General features: G+C 38.1%; 1 non-coding gene across 1 annotated transcript; it reads right to left on the bottom strand.

The window, feature by feature from the left end:
- Window positions 1-9429: 9429 nt before the first annotated feature.
- LOC113186030 (U6 spliceosomal RNA) lies at window positions 9430-9536 on the bottom strand. The gene has a single exon (XR_003301212.2). It is a non-coding gene; the product is annotated as a U6 spliceosomal RNA (small nuclear RNA).
- Between the last annotated feature and the right edge of the window lie 5015 nt (window positions 9537-14551).

Here is a 14551-nt window from a genome sequence, read left to right as displayed (position 1 = left end):
AGGAGTGATCCAGCTTAGTTTGCATGAGCCTTAGTGACCAAGGAACTGACTTCATCCACACAAGCTCAATCTTAGACAACATAGTATGAAGTGAGATTTCATTCACTGGACAGATCCTAATGGCATCCATTTCCAAGCCAGTACCCATGGGCAGAGACTCTGGAACAGCCCCTGGTGCTAGGAAAGACAGATAGCTGGAGTCTGTTAGTCTTCTAATCTGGCTAGCATTACCTGCAGTTGCCTGTAGCTGTCTTGGGCCACAAGTCCTTCCCATAGCAGTGTGTGCCTTAGTGCCACATGAGTGTTAAACTGGTTTGGGGGAGGCTATGAACTCAGATTATGACAGATTTGTGGCACCAGTGATCAAAAGATGGCATAAGCTAGTCCCTGTATGGTGACTCAAAGCAGAGTTAGCAGACTCCCACTGTCTGGCCACTGGCAAGTGAATGGGGTCTAGGAGTGTGGAACTTCCCCAGCACCAGGGACAGACTTAGGAGGATTGACTACCCATTTCAGAGACTCCCCCAGTTCTTGCTGAACATCACCTAATTTTTAATGTTCTCATCATAAATAAATGATAAATGCTTAGAACCTAAATATGTTTAACCTGGGTACAGATTAATGGGATTCACTGTGATATTTTCTTACATGCACACATTGTGTATTGATCCTATACATCCACCCTTCTACTCTCTTATTTGTATCAGTTTAAATAAATTTGATTTAAATTTTAAATAATTATGTCATCCTTCAGCCAATATTAAGAAGGTAAAGTAGATTATTGCAGTGAATCTAGTCTTCCTACTGGTCCATGGAGAAGATTTTATCATTTTAATTTATAAATTCTGGAAGTGAGTTTGGGTTTTGCCTAAGTTTACAGAATTCATATGTAGAAAAACTGAAACTCAAACCTGAGAAGACACCACTCTGGCTAGGAGTTGGAAGGTAGCAGTAAGCTGTTGCTCCTGTTGAAACCACTGGCCATAGGACACAAATCAAAGCAGTAACATATTTGTAAAGTGATAAGGTCTGGCACAGTGTTGCGCGCCTCTAATCCCAGCAGCTTGGGAGGCTGAGCCAAGAGGATCGAGAGCCTCAGCAACAGCAAGGCACTAAGCAACTCAGTGAGACCCTGTATCTAAATAAAATACAAAAGATGACTGGGGATGTGGCTCAGTGGTTGAGTGCCCCTGAGTTCAATCCCTAGTTCAAAAGAAAAAAAGAAAAGAAAGAAAGAAAGAAAGAAAGAAAGAAAGAAAGAAAGAAAGAAAGAAAGAAAGAAAGAAAGAAAGAAAGAAAGAAAGAAAGAAAAAAAAAATAAGTGATCAGAAGTGTGTGGAAGGTAAAGGGTGTAGAAGAATGAATTTCCAGAGACAAGAAAAAGCACTCCCCACGTGAGGAGAATTGCTGCTCTCTTCCCTGAGGGTGTTTTCTGAGCTGCCTCACTGGACAAAAAAAAAAAAAAAAAAAAAAAAGGCTTGCAGAAGGCAGACAGATTCTTCCCAGGAAAAGAAAACCAGTGGAAGTTTTCATAACCACATGGGCTAGTGTGATGAAATCAAACCTGGGGGTGCCACAAATTTTAGATGGATTGTCTCCAGGATATCTGAGGAGTTATGCAGGACCATAGTAAAGTGGGGTGCAGCTGAAAAATTACAGTAAAATTGCATGGGATCTATCAGTACCTACAGGACAAAAGAGCATTTGCTATTTTTCTCTTATTGCCTGTTCCAATGCCTATGTTGTCTTCCATTGTGTAACAACAAACAATTTGCTTTTCACCTCTGTGCATTAATTCTGTTTCTGGCCATCTCAAATGGTGTCACTGTGAACTTTCAAGTGTGTGTCTTTCGGATGATCCGTGGCTTCATCTGTGCTGGGGATGTATCCAGGCCTGGGATTGCCAGGTTGAGGGAATAGGAAGTCATTCTACTAAACAGGAGGGACTGATTTTTTTTTTTAAATGATTATCAACTTTACTAGAGGCACAGCTGAGTTACAACTACTAAACACATTTCCATGTATCTAAATCTATATTCATTTCTCTTTGTATATCTACAAAAAGATGAAGAGAAAGAGGGAGTTCATATGGAGATAAGAAAACAGAAGAGAAAAAGACAAGAGACCGGAGAAAAGAGAAATGCAAAGAAATGAACAGGGCAGTGGGTGAGAGAGAGGGAGGAGACCTAAGAAGACAGGGATAATGTTAACTAGAAAAACAGAATAGGTGGAGACAAGGAGATTTTAGAATACATCAGCGCATACTTAGACATATTTTTTTTCTCCCCTAATCACAGAAAGCAAACATATTTCTGGAGAGATGCTTTTGTCTGCAAGGTGTGTGTATGTATTTCTTATTCTTAAATTAGTTGGTGATTTTGATGGCTTGAGCATGTTCTTTTAAGTGTGTTGACAGTCAAAAAGAATGTGCATCTGAAATAAACATTCTTTATTTCAAGTATTAGAAGTAAACAAGGAGTCAGTGTCTCTGCAAGACAGGAGGAAAGGAGAACAACAGCGACAACAAAATGTAGAGGAGGAAGTTTATAGCAAATAGGAAAGAAAAAAGAGTTTTATAGAATTACAGTTAAGGGTGAGGGCTGGGCATACACTCTTGTGCTGAGTGATGGAGAACCAAACCCCAACTTCTAGCCTCCTTCTCTACATGGGTTATTGTATATGATGCATACAACAAATTGGCTTTCAATTCCACACTAATTTGGACTGATACTATGTAGTCTTAAGAGCCTCTTATCCAATCCTGGAATGTCCATCACAGCAAAATTTAAAAAAAGTTACTTTTTCTAAGCTTTTACTTTACATATGAGAAAGATGGAGGCCCCCAAATGAACATAACTTGAGGAGACACCACAGTGATGGTGTATGATTTCTTCTCTGCTGCTACAAAGCACCATAGTTCCAGCTGACCTGCTGGTTTGGGCCATATTTCTTCCCAGCAGGATCCGTGCATCTGGGGTTGCTGTTGCTTTGTTAATTTTTTATTGTACTACATTTAACCTTGTTCTGTCTTCTCCTCCTGGTCCTAAGTAGCATGTACTCCCAAACAAGGAAGCAGAGCCATATATTCTTGATGCTTTTACTAGGAGGAATCGTTTGGGTTCAGACAAAAAAAAAAAATCAGATAGAATTATAAAATCTAAAGATGCAAATGGTTTTGAAAAAGCATCCAGGCCCTTATGTTAAAAATGAGAATACTGAGCTCAAGAGATTTTAAGTACCTTGACCAAGTTTACATAGATGGTGTGAAGTTGACAGCTAGATTAGAATTCAAGCTGCTTCACTCCCAAGAAATTTGATATAAACCTCAGTTTAAGCCCTGAATTAAGGAGTATTCTGATGCAGTAGAAGGAAACAGGTCTTGGATTCCAGCCTCAAAGAGCTTAGTAATATACCATAATGTAGCATATGCCCTAAATATAGCCATTTTACTGGAAATGCCAGGTAACCCTGGTAAACTGTAAACTCTACCAGAGAAAGATAAATGAAAGGAGCACTAATGTAGCGTGTGTATGTGATGTGTTCATGTGTTTGTGTGAAAGAGAAAGAGAGAGAGAGAGAGAGAGAGAGAGAGAGAGAGAGAGAGAGAAATTGATTCAAGCCAATGGCAGAGTCCCCACCAGATGCCAGATATACAAAGAACACAGAGGACCAGGGGTGGAAGGCGGCTGAGAAACACACTGTTCTGACTACACGTAGTTCCTTGTCTGTTGGGGAGAACAACAGCAAAATATTTGAGGGCAGAAGCAGAAACTAGAGAAAATAAAAAATCAGGAAGCAAATGACAAAGGAGGCTCATCCAAGCAAGAGAAGGATCAGCATCAATGGGCTTTTTGGAGGTGGACTCAGGATGACAGAAGGACAGAAATCAGATAACTTTAAAAAGGAGGGGGACCTCACGCATGTTAAGGGGTGCTGCAGACTGATGAGGAAGGACTGCCCACAGACAGCTCCTTTCCCTGTTTCTCGCTGGTTCCCTGCTACCGTGCCGTGTGCACGCAGAGATAAAGCGGTCTCTTTTCCACTTCCTTCTCTGTGGGCTTCATTTCTAGTTACACTCTCAGCTGGTAATTCTCTTTTCTCTGAGATCAGAGATTAGATATAGCCTGGATTTATGGCTGGAAGACATAAAAAGAACTATTCCTATCAAGGATTCAAATGATTAAATATCCCACTGCAGAGATGCTTTTAACTTCCCATATAGTAGAATTTCACTGGCTTCAGACACTAGGGCTGGTGCTACCCTGGAGCTCTGAGTCAGGGAGAGCAAAGACAGAGAGCTGGGGATGGAGGCAGCAAGGAGGTAAAGAATGACTGGGAATGAGAAACAGAGATGGACTTGGAAATGGAGTGGGGAGAGATTGCCACAAACAGCAAAGAAGGGAATTGAAAATTAGGAGACATGAGTGGCATTAAAGAATCACTAATTCTAGGAGCTTTGGACTGAAATTGGAAGGATTGAATCAATCAAAGAGAAAAAGTAAAGACAGAAGAAAAAACTGTTTTGAACATGTTTCCTAATCCACTCCCAGGATAATTTATCTTTGGTTTGTATTTTCATATCTGAGAATTCACCGTTCCTATGTTATTGAGTCCTAGAGCTCCAACTATGGAACATCCATTTGAAAAGAATGTTTGATCTAGATGTTGCATGTTGCAACCTGGTGGCCCCATTCATATTTTGTTGGGCTAAAATCCTTACTAGAGGTTTGTTTGCCCATTGCATTTCGCATACAAGTCAGAAATCCAAGTTTCCCCCATAAACATTACAAGACCTAGTAATGCCTGACTCTTCTGCCCACACATACTGGCAATAATTATTTGCAATAATTATTTGCAATTTTCAATTCCCCACCCTTTGAGGAAGAACAAGGCACTCTCCTGGTTCTCCTTGTCCCCACCTGACCTCTCCTCTGATGCCTTGCCCTGCAAGCATTTGAGCAGGCTATTCAGGATGTGGTCCAACCACTCTGCACCATTTCCCCAGCCCCGAACAGAAGCCCACATGTACACTGCATGCTTGAGAAAACAGAGGGAAGGCCAGCCAAGGGGCCTTCCAAGGTCACACAAGGAATTCCTGGCAGAGATCCAAGTACAGTCCAGCTCCATTTCTTTGGTCCCTGTGTCAACTGCAAGGCTCTTTGCCGTCAGACTTTCCAGATTGGTGCTCTGGTCACAGCTCAGTCTATCAAGCCATCCGCAAACCTCAGATTTTGCGCATCTTGGCTCCTTGGCCTTAACGTTGAAGTTTCAAAGTCCTCTGATTTAGAAGGGGCCTCACAGGTTTCCTGGGCAGGTCCTCACATTTTTCAGAGAGATGGAGATCCCAAGTGTCTATTCAATTTGCTCGAATCAAACTGTGCAAGAAAGAGGGGGCCAACATCAGAGTCCAGGCCCCCCTCCTCCTCACCCCAAGTCACAGCTCAACACCTGTTCCAAGCTCCAGCAACCCCCCGAGGGGGGTGGAGTTTGACTTCACTTCCTCTTTAGGCCGCTTCCCAGATCTGAGACCCAAACATTTCCAGAGCCCTGGGGCGCTGCTGCTCTCCTCTGGTTTTTAAGTTCATGCTGTGCCTCTGCTAGTATTTTCCCTTTTGATCCCTGACTGACATTGGTCCCAGTCCCCATCTGTCTGATGCCTTCCCCTCTCCTCCTCCTCTTTTTATTCCACTAGATTTAATTTTACCATGATTTCCTCCCAAGGTTGCTAATTTAATGTGAAGTCGATTCTGACCCAGTATTGTATTCCTTGTCCCTTCACTGTTGCACTCGCCATCTGTCCCAAGAATTTAAATGATTCTATTTTTCTTTGTTTTCTTCCGTCTGTCTCTCTGCTTCCTCCTTGGCTCCCTAACCCTCTCCATCTCTTTGCCTTCCACTATCTCTTCCTCCCTTCAGGTCTATGTCTTTCTGCAACTTACTCACTAGTTTTCTCTGGTATTTTCTCCCCGCCCCCCCTCTTTTTTTCTTTGCTGCCTGTTTTCTCTATTTTTGCTATAGTCTCTTTACTTTTTATGTTTCTTCCTCTCCTCTCCTCTCCTCTCCTCTCCTCTCCTCTCCTCTCCTCTCCTCTCCTCTCCTCTCTTCTCTTCTCTTCTCTTCTCTTCTTTTCTTTTCTCTCTCTCTCTCTCTCTCTCTCTCTCTCTCTCTCTCTCTCTCTCCCCTTTTCTCTCTCTCTCTCTCCCAGGGATTGAACCTGGGGCACCTAACCACTGAGCCACATCCCCAGCCCCTTTTTATATTTTATTTCGAGACAGTTTCTGCTGTGGCTGACTTTGAACTTGCCATTCTCTTACCCCAGTCTCCCAAATTTCTGGGAGGCATGAGCCACTGCACCTGGCTCCTGTCTCTTCTCTTGATGAATTCTCTCTCTCTGGTTCTGGCTCTGATTCTGTCTTGAACAGAATAAAGATCCCTTTATTTTCTCCAGGAGACATGGAATAAGTGTCAGATTTGTGAAGAGAAATAGGAAAGCAAATCCCTCAGCCCCAATCCCCCCCTACTGATGCGGACAGGTAAATCGTAGTAGCTTCTCTCCCTTGGGGAAAAACATTGCCTTTCTCTCGCTCAGATTTTACAGTGGGCCTTAGATGTCTTCTCCATTTGCACTTTGTGCTTCTCACTGAATTAAACAGGAATGAGATTCAGCAAACCTGGGATGGAATCTACGCCTGTCTGGTCATAATGAACTTTTGAATAGACCAGATAGACCATCAATCCTTTCCACCATTGCAAATCATACAGCCTCAAAAGGATAATGATGGAAGGCTAGGGAGATAAGAAGTGATATCATGGAAAAAAGAGTGTGAAATATATTTTAAAAAACACCAAATTACTTTTATGTATTATGTCTTCTTTGCATTTTAACAAAATATTTCATACTCTAAGGAAAAGAAAACCGAAACATTGGGAAAGTGGGAGAAAGTAAAAGACACTGCAGGAAAAAAGAGGAAAATAACACCTCACCTGACTTTTTACTAGTGAGACATAAAGGGTCATATTAGAGAAGAAATTGAAACCAGTATACAAAGTTAAAGCTTAGATTATCATTGTTCATCTTCTCTTTAATTCCCATGTATAAACACATAATGGTAACAGGTTTTTCAAAGTCTAAGATGCTTGGATGTCATAATTATCATAATTATATCTGAAGAACAATTCAGAGTTTAGGAAGAGGGCTTCTCACAGATCCAACTTTGTTTTATTCATGGCCATGGTCCTACAGCAGAAGGGGGTAGATTCTATGTTTACAAAGCTTACATTTTCATGCCTCTCATTTAAGAGACCTTCCAATGCTAGGTGGAGGTTGATAAGGTTATTGAGTAGTTTCTGAATTCAGTGCTCCAAAACTCCTGGATGAAACAATATGTAAAATAAAAGTCAGTGTGTAAACTGCCAAGTGTCTTCAGCTCCCAGACAGTTGGAGAGGAGCCTTCCGAGAACCTCAAAGGAGAATTTGCTGCACAATGATTATATCCTCTGTCATTTATAAAACCACAATTTTGCAGGGACTTACATTGTGTTTTCACTCACTATTCATAACTTTAATATCCCAATATTTGCATGTGAAGAAATTGAGATTCAGGAAGGTTAATTGATTTGCTGGGGCCAAACAGCCTATAACTGGTAGTATTTAGTTCATCCAGGTCAGCCTGCTCAAAACTTATTTTTTTTTAAAGAGAGAGAGAGAGAGAGAGAGAGAGAGAGAGAGAGAGAGAGAGAGAGATAGGATTTTTTAAATATTTATTTTTTAGTTTTCGGAGGACACAACATCTTTATTTGTATATGGTGCTGAGGATCGAACCCAGCGCCACACGCATGCCAGGAGAGCATGCTACTGCTTGAGCCACATCCCCAGCCCAAAACTTATTTTTTTTCTCATAATACCACACTGACTATTTTCCAGGGAATAGATGTAGGAATAAAGGTTAAAATATGATCTAATATCTAAATATTTTTTTCCCTTTTTAGTCAGTCACTTTTCTTGTCTCTTCCATAAACAGTTCATCAGCAGAGTAGGCAAATCCTTGAATGAATGAATGACAGCATCTTTACTGAGACCACTTATCCTGGAGGAGATGGAATGGCTCTTCCCAAGGCAACTTCAAGTTAGATGATTGCAGGTGAATTTGGGAAGGGATGTGTTGAATGCATCTTACAGAGAGGAAGAAAAAAAAATCCACTTATTAAGTCATCTTCCTCCTATCAGGACACCTGCTGGATTACAGTCAAATTGCCAATGAATAATTAAAAGCTAATTTCCATAAAGTGATTTGCCATCCTTTATTGGTTCCTAAATCACCTCTGGTGAGCTACCGCATAGAGGGATGCTGGCTAGTGTCAACTGGTTTGAAGCCACCCATGATGGCAAGCAGGAGTCCCCAGTGCCTGGAAAAGGGGATGCAAGTAAAGGGCTCAAAATTTGGTGGTTTGGGAGGAAAAGCAGACCCCCTGGAGTTGACTGATGTTAGAAGAGCACAGGAAGTTGTAGAAAAACCCAAAGACATGAAGCTAATACAATAACTGGTGGAATTAAAAGCACCTTTGAGAGAGCTGGCTTTGTAATTTTTAAGCAATAGATACTCCACAATAATGCAGAGAGAAGGGGGAATTTCTGGCTCATTTCTTTAGCCACCATCAGCTCTGCAGAAGCTGGAAGAGACCATAAAATCATTTAGATTAGTAATCTGGCTAAGTTATTTTGTGACCCAGACTTTAATTTAATTTTAGCTTTTAGTTTTTTTTTAAGCTCATTCAGAATCCATTTATTTTAAACAGATAAAAGTGAAGCTTCTTTAGCTATATAGGCAATGGTTTTTTTTAAAAAAAATTTTGTTTGAGGACAATTGCATATGTCAAAAGTTTACATATGCATTTTCTTTGACAAAACAATTATTCTTCTGGTATTTTAGCCTTCAGCAAAACTCACACCTGCACAAAATATTGTGTAATTTTTGCATTATTTCTTATTCTATGAAGAAGCAAAAGCAGCGTATCCATAGAAGAAAGTTCAAATAAATTTCTGTATCATTTTTTAAAGAAATGAACAAAGCTCATATGAGCTAATATCAGAAGATATGCAAAATCAGTTTTTGCTAAATAAAAAGCTTCAAAATATAGATAATACATTATTATCATATAACGTATATTGAAAACTCTCTCACTCCCAAGTATGTTTACCTTTACCACCTACAGAGTAAAATATAAGCATAAAAAGTAACTTACCAGGGTTGGGGTTGTAGCTCAGTGGTAGAGCGCTTGCCTAGCACGTGTGAGGCACTGTGTTCGATGCTCAGCACCACGTAAAGATAAATAAATAATATAAAGGTATTGTATTCATCTACAGCTACACAAAATTTTTTAAAGTAATTTTACTAAACCATAACAGATTTTGTATTTATGAATTTTTTTTTAAATATGGATCACTTCACAAATTTGTGTGTCATCCTTGTGCACAGGCCATGCTAATCTTCTCTGTATCGTTCCAATTTTAGTATATGTGCTGCCGAAGTGAGCACTATTTATGGAGTTAAATTGAATTTTTTTTTTAAAAAATGTTTGAGTAAATTTATACTTTTGTATTCCTTCTTTGTGTGTATTGTTTTCATAATTTCATGACTAAATTTTTTACTTCACATCTAAGTTTTTTTCTGTTTCAATTGAGTGTCTTTGTTTTGTAGACTCTATTATTTTATTATGGCTTCTATTGTTTATCTGTTCATTTCAATGCTTATTTTAAAATCATTCTCAGATTATCTTATTATCTCAAGTTCAGGGGATGCTAATTTATATATGTAGTTTTTTTTACTTTCCTTAAGCTTTATAATTTTTTTTAATTTTAGTTCATCTTTATCAAAATATATTTGCTCCTTATGAGAGATCACGAACCTTAAATATAGAACTGACTTATACAGTGGTTTTCCTTTAACTGTTTGAAAGTCAAAAGAGCAACCTGATTTTTTTAATGTTATTTTTTGATCTTGGGATTCCAATAAATGTGGAGGATGTTAATTCAAACTCCATGTCCATAAAGGATGATACAGAGCTGAATGTTTTCAACACTTTCAGGAGATTTCTTCTGCATATTTAAAGGTCTAGAAGTGTCCTCCTGATTTCTTAGACACTGAAAGAATCTTCCTAGTACCCTTTCAACAACAAAGAGACCTCTGCAGTCCTCATTGCTCAGTTCTAACTTCTCACTCCTTTTTGGAACTTCACAAAGTGGGTTATCCCTTCTTTGCTGACAGCTCTGATTCTAGCAGGGAGAACCACATCTGGGTAACCAAATCTACCCATGATGAAATGGTCTTGCCTCCTGCATTTGTTATAAATAATTTCTTTTTAATGAGTCATATGAACATTTCTATTTTTTTCTAATTTTCTGCTATCGTTTTCAAAACATTTATTATGATGCATTTCCCCCCAATATTTCTATATTTCTGTAATGGAAAAAAAGTCTATAGCAGCTCAGTCCATCCTATTATCAGGATACTTCATTCATTATTCCTGCAACCGAGGAATAATTTAAAATTGGGAGTAAACATTAACTAATCACTAATCTTTGCCTCGCTCCCCAAAGTTAATTCTTGAAATCCTATGTTTCCAAGTAATAATTATAATGATAGCTAATAATATTAATGATTTATCAAGGGTTTGGAACTTTTCTAAGTAATATATATGTATTAATTCACTTAATTTCCATAGCCCCGTGTAGCAGATACTACAAACATTATCCCTGTTTTACAGATAAGAAAGCTATGTCACAAAATGTTCAAGAAACTTGTTCAAGATCAGAGCATGTAAGACCCAGAACTGTAATATGAAAACCAGATGTTTCCCTTAACTACCATGCCAGTCAAGCACATTGGAAATATCGATTACAGTTCACTCTGACTTCCACCCATATGCAAGTTGGTAATAAAGCAATAGAAATTCACCAGCAAATATTATGAAACTCTTGAAACCTGAACAATGTTAATGGGCACAAACGATAGAAGCGTTCAGAACTTCACACCATGTCTGGAGACCACATTACAGCCCAAATCAGACACGACTCAAGGCTTAAATTGGGTCACATTTGGCCATTTTGAACCTCTGTAGGCTCTTATGAGTACATCCAGCACACACCAGGCAGACAGGAAGTTAGTACAAGGGTCGGTGGATAGGTGGGAGAGGATAGTCTAAAGGAAACCAAGAGATTGATAAAATGAAAGATTTGATAGGGTTGCATATGCATACACAATCGTTCCTATTGCTACTTCATACAAGTCATAAAAAAAATAGAAAGGCATAAAAAGATTATTGGACATTCACCTATTGTACTCATTATTGTACTCATGTACCTCTATTTTTCATTGTCTTTGAGCCATTTTACAACCATAAAAGTTGTTGTAAAAAATAAATGATTCTTGAGTATAAAAATAAAAGTGTTTTCCAACAGAGATATTAATTATTGACCTGTAGATATCAGCCTTCCTGGGTGATACCTGGTCTGAGGATGGCAGATAACCCTAAAAAAGTGGCCCATTAATTTCTGCTACAAAGATCTCTGGAACCTCTTTAGTTTTTTGTCATTTTTCAAAACTGATTTTTTTGGACTCCTACTTTTTAAAGTTATCCAAAATCAGTTTCTGCTGATTACAACCAAAGGATCTTAAACATTGTGATTAAAACTACCAATGATGCATTCTACGTTTACATATAGTTTTCACAATTTTTCATTTTCTTTCTCCTAATCAAAAATTCCTAGGAGTCAACACTTTAAACTTTGTAGAATGGCCAAACATTAAAATATATATATATATATATATATATATATATATATATATACTATCAGTTATGAGCAAACATTGGGTGAGGCTGGCATATTCATTCCCAGTGATAGCAATGTAAAATACAATAGAGAACATTCTGATAATAATTAATAAAATTGCGCATGAATATGCCTTATGGCTCTTAGATCACCTTCTTGGGTATGTATTCCAGAGACACTTTCACATTGGTCTATCACAGATGTGTATACTGATGTTGTCTGGTTTGGTAGGAACTATAACTTCAGTGGCTATAACCATGAAAATAGAGAAATAAATTTTTTTGTGTGTAAATAATATAGAATACTATGAAGCACTAAGACTGCCAATGTTCCAATGGCAATATAATTCGGTCATAAAAAGTATTTTTTAAGGTAATGAATTAGTTTTAAACCAATACAATTACATAAATTACAAATAATCATACATGATATTGCATAATATAAGTTTATAAGGTTCCACATAAATTTCAGGTGCACATGGAAGATTGAAGAGGCTTGGAAAATGGATATAGTCACAAAAGAAAACAAGAGAAGGATGTTGAACAGAACAATGATTACTCTGCACTTTGAAGGAAGGATATGAGTGTTTGCATTCAAAGTCCAGCTTTTGGTCAGCGTTTGTGTTGCTGTGACCAAAGTTCTGATAAGAACAACTTTAAGAAGAAAAAGTTCATTTTGGGTCAGAGCTTCAGAGGTTTAGTCCATGGTCTGCCGTCTCCATAGCTCTGAACCCTGGGTGAGGCTTTGCTCACCAGAAACAAAATATAAACCCCAAAGCCATGCCCCCTAGTGACCCACCTCCTCCAGCAAAACTTAACCAGCCAGAAACCTGAAAAAGTATTAAATGTCCTTCTAGATAAAAATATTGCTAAAGAAATCAAGTAAAATTACAACTAGTTTAGTAAGAGGTAAGACTTTGGTAATACTCCTCCCAAAATGGGATAATGAGTTCATTTATAATGCTATATAAACTTAAGGGTGTTTATTAATAATTAACCAAAATAATTAGTAATAGCATGAGATGCACTCTCTAACCAACATTATTATTCACTCATTCAAAACTATGTAATGATCAGAACAAGGATATTATTTTAAAGAATGATCCACAAGTGAAATATTTATTTGGTTGCTAAAGTCTCACTGTATACCATTATGATGAGAATAAGCAAGGGTGAAGTTGAACAATCTTTGCTCCAGGCCATATTTCCTATAATTAGCTATTACTGAATATTTAGTTAGCACTAATCAAAAGCTTAGAGAGAAAGAAATCATTTTCTCTTACTAACACAAGCATATACTTAGGACTTTTATCTACCAAAGTATCATAAATATGCCTTCTTGTAGTACAGCCCTGACTGTCCAATAGGACTTTCTGTAATGATGGAGATTTTCTATACATGTGAACCTGTGTGCAGTAGACTCTAGCCATTGGCTACAGAGCACTTAAAATATGATAATATTGGCTAAGGAATTTAATTTTTATTTTTTTAAATTTTTTTTTCATTAATTGGAATTTAAATAGCCACTTGAGTCTTCTGGATAGTCTATTGGAATTGGGTCTTGAAATAACTGTCTCCAAGTGGGCAGGTGGCATAAAGAGGAGAGTGCTTATTCTAGAGCTTGGACTTACAAGTGAACAGGGTTCTGGGGATGCTGCTTATCTCTGCTCACCCAGACCCTTCTTAAGTAGTATCTGACCTTATCTACACAAAATCACCTTACCTTTGGATTAAGAGATTATTGGGGCCAAACTTTCAGCCCACTGATGTCAATAGCCCATTTCATTCTTGCTCATATGATAAAAATCTGAAGTTCTCTACCCCTGCAAACCTCTCATTCCCCAGTAATTCATGTTTGAAAGAAGAGAGAAAGCAACCCATATTCCCTTACTACAGGATATCCATAGCCAGTAAAATTTCACTTTCAAGTACAAGCATCATCTTCTCAAAAATCTTTTTCAAATATTGGGATGTTAAATAACAATATGAACAACATGTAGTAAAGTGTTCGTTTCATTAAAAATTTCAGGTGATGAGTTTAGCAGGTTAACTAGCCTTCTGGGAATGTGATATAGGATGAGTAAACTGACCCAAATACTTTCGATATTTTCAAACTGTTAGGGGAAAAAAGGACTTCAAATTGGTTAGTTTACAGAGCATTCCTTTTACAATTGGAGAAATGGTAGCCCAGAGAAAGATGAATGACTCAGCCAAAAACAAGACTAACAATTTGTGGGTATGAAAGGCAGGTTTCCTAATTTCTAGTTTAATCCCTTTTCTAACATATTTCTCTCTCTCTAAAAATATCCGCCCCCCCAAAAAAAAAAACAACAGATAAATTTCATCTAAGTTAGCAAATACCTAATTGTTAGTAGAATTTGGACTAAGAAGGATTCTAAGGCTGCAATATACTTAACAGCAAAAATTCCATGACTTCATGATTAATTGGTGATGTCAGTCATGGATGTAGGAGAAGTGGCTCAAGTGCCAAATACTTGCCATCATTTTTACAAATGTCTGGTAAACAGGCAATTCTGATTTGGTAAGGCCCATAAAATATATATTTATGTAATGTATGAGGGAAAATTAGGTTCTATCTTCTGGTGATATCTTGTGGGGATAGCACTGAGAGGGAAATGATAGTTTTCTGGGAATGAGATTCCAGTCTCAGGTCTAATCTTTATTTCCTATGTGTTTACATCTCTGATGTTCAAATTGCTCT

This window comes from Urocitellus parryii, chromosome 4 (genome assembly GCF_045843805.1).
Source record: "Urocitellus parryii isolate mUroPar1 chromosome 4, mUroPar1.hap1, whole genome shotgun sequence".
In the NCBI taxonomy this organism is placed as follows: Eukaryota; Metazoa; Chordata; class Mammalia; order Rodentia; family Sciuridae; genus Urocitellus; species Urocitellus parryii.
The sequence above is the reverse complement of the archived record's forward strand: the minus strand, read 5'-3'. Positions and strand labels throughout refer to the sequence as shown.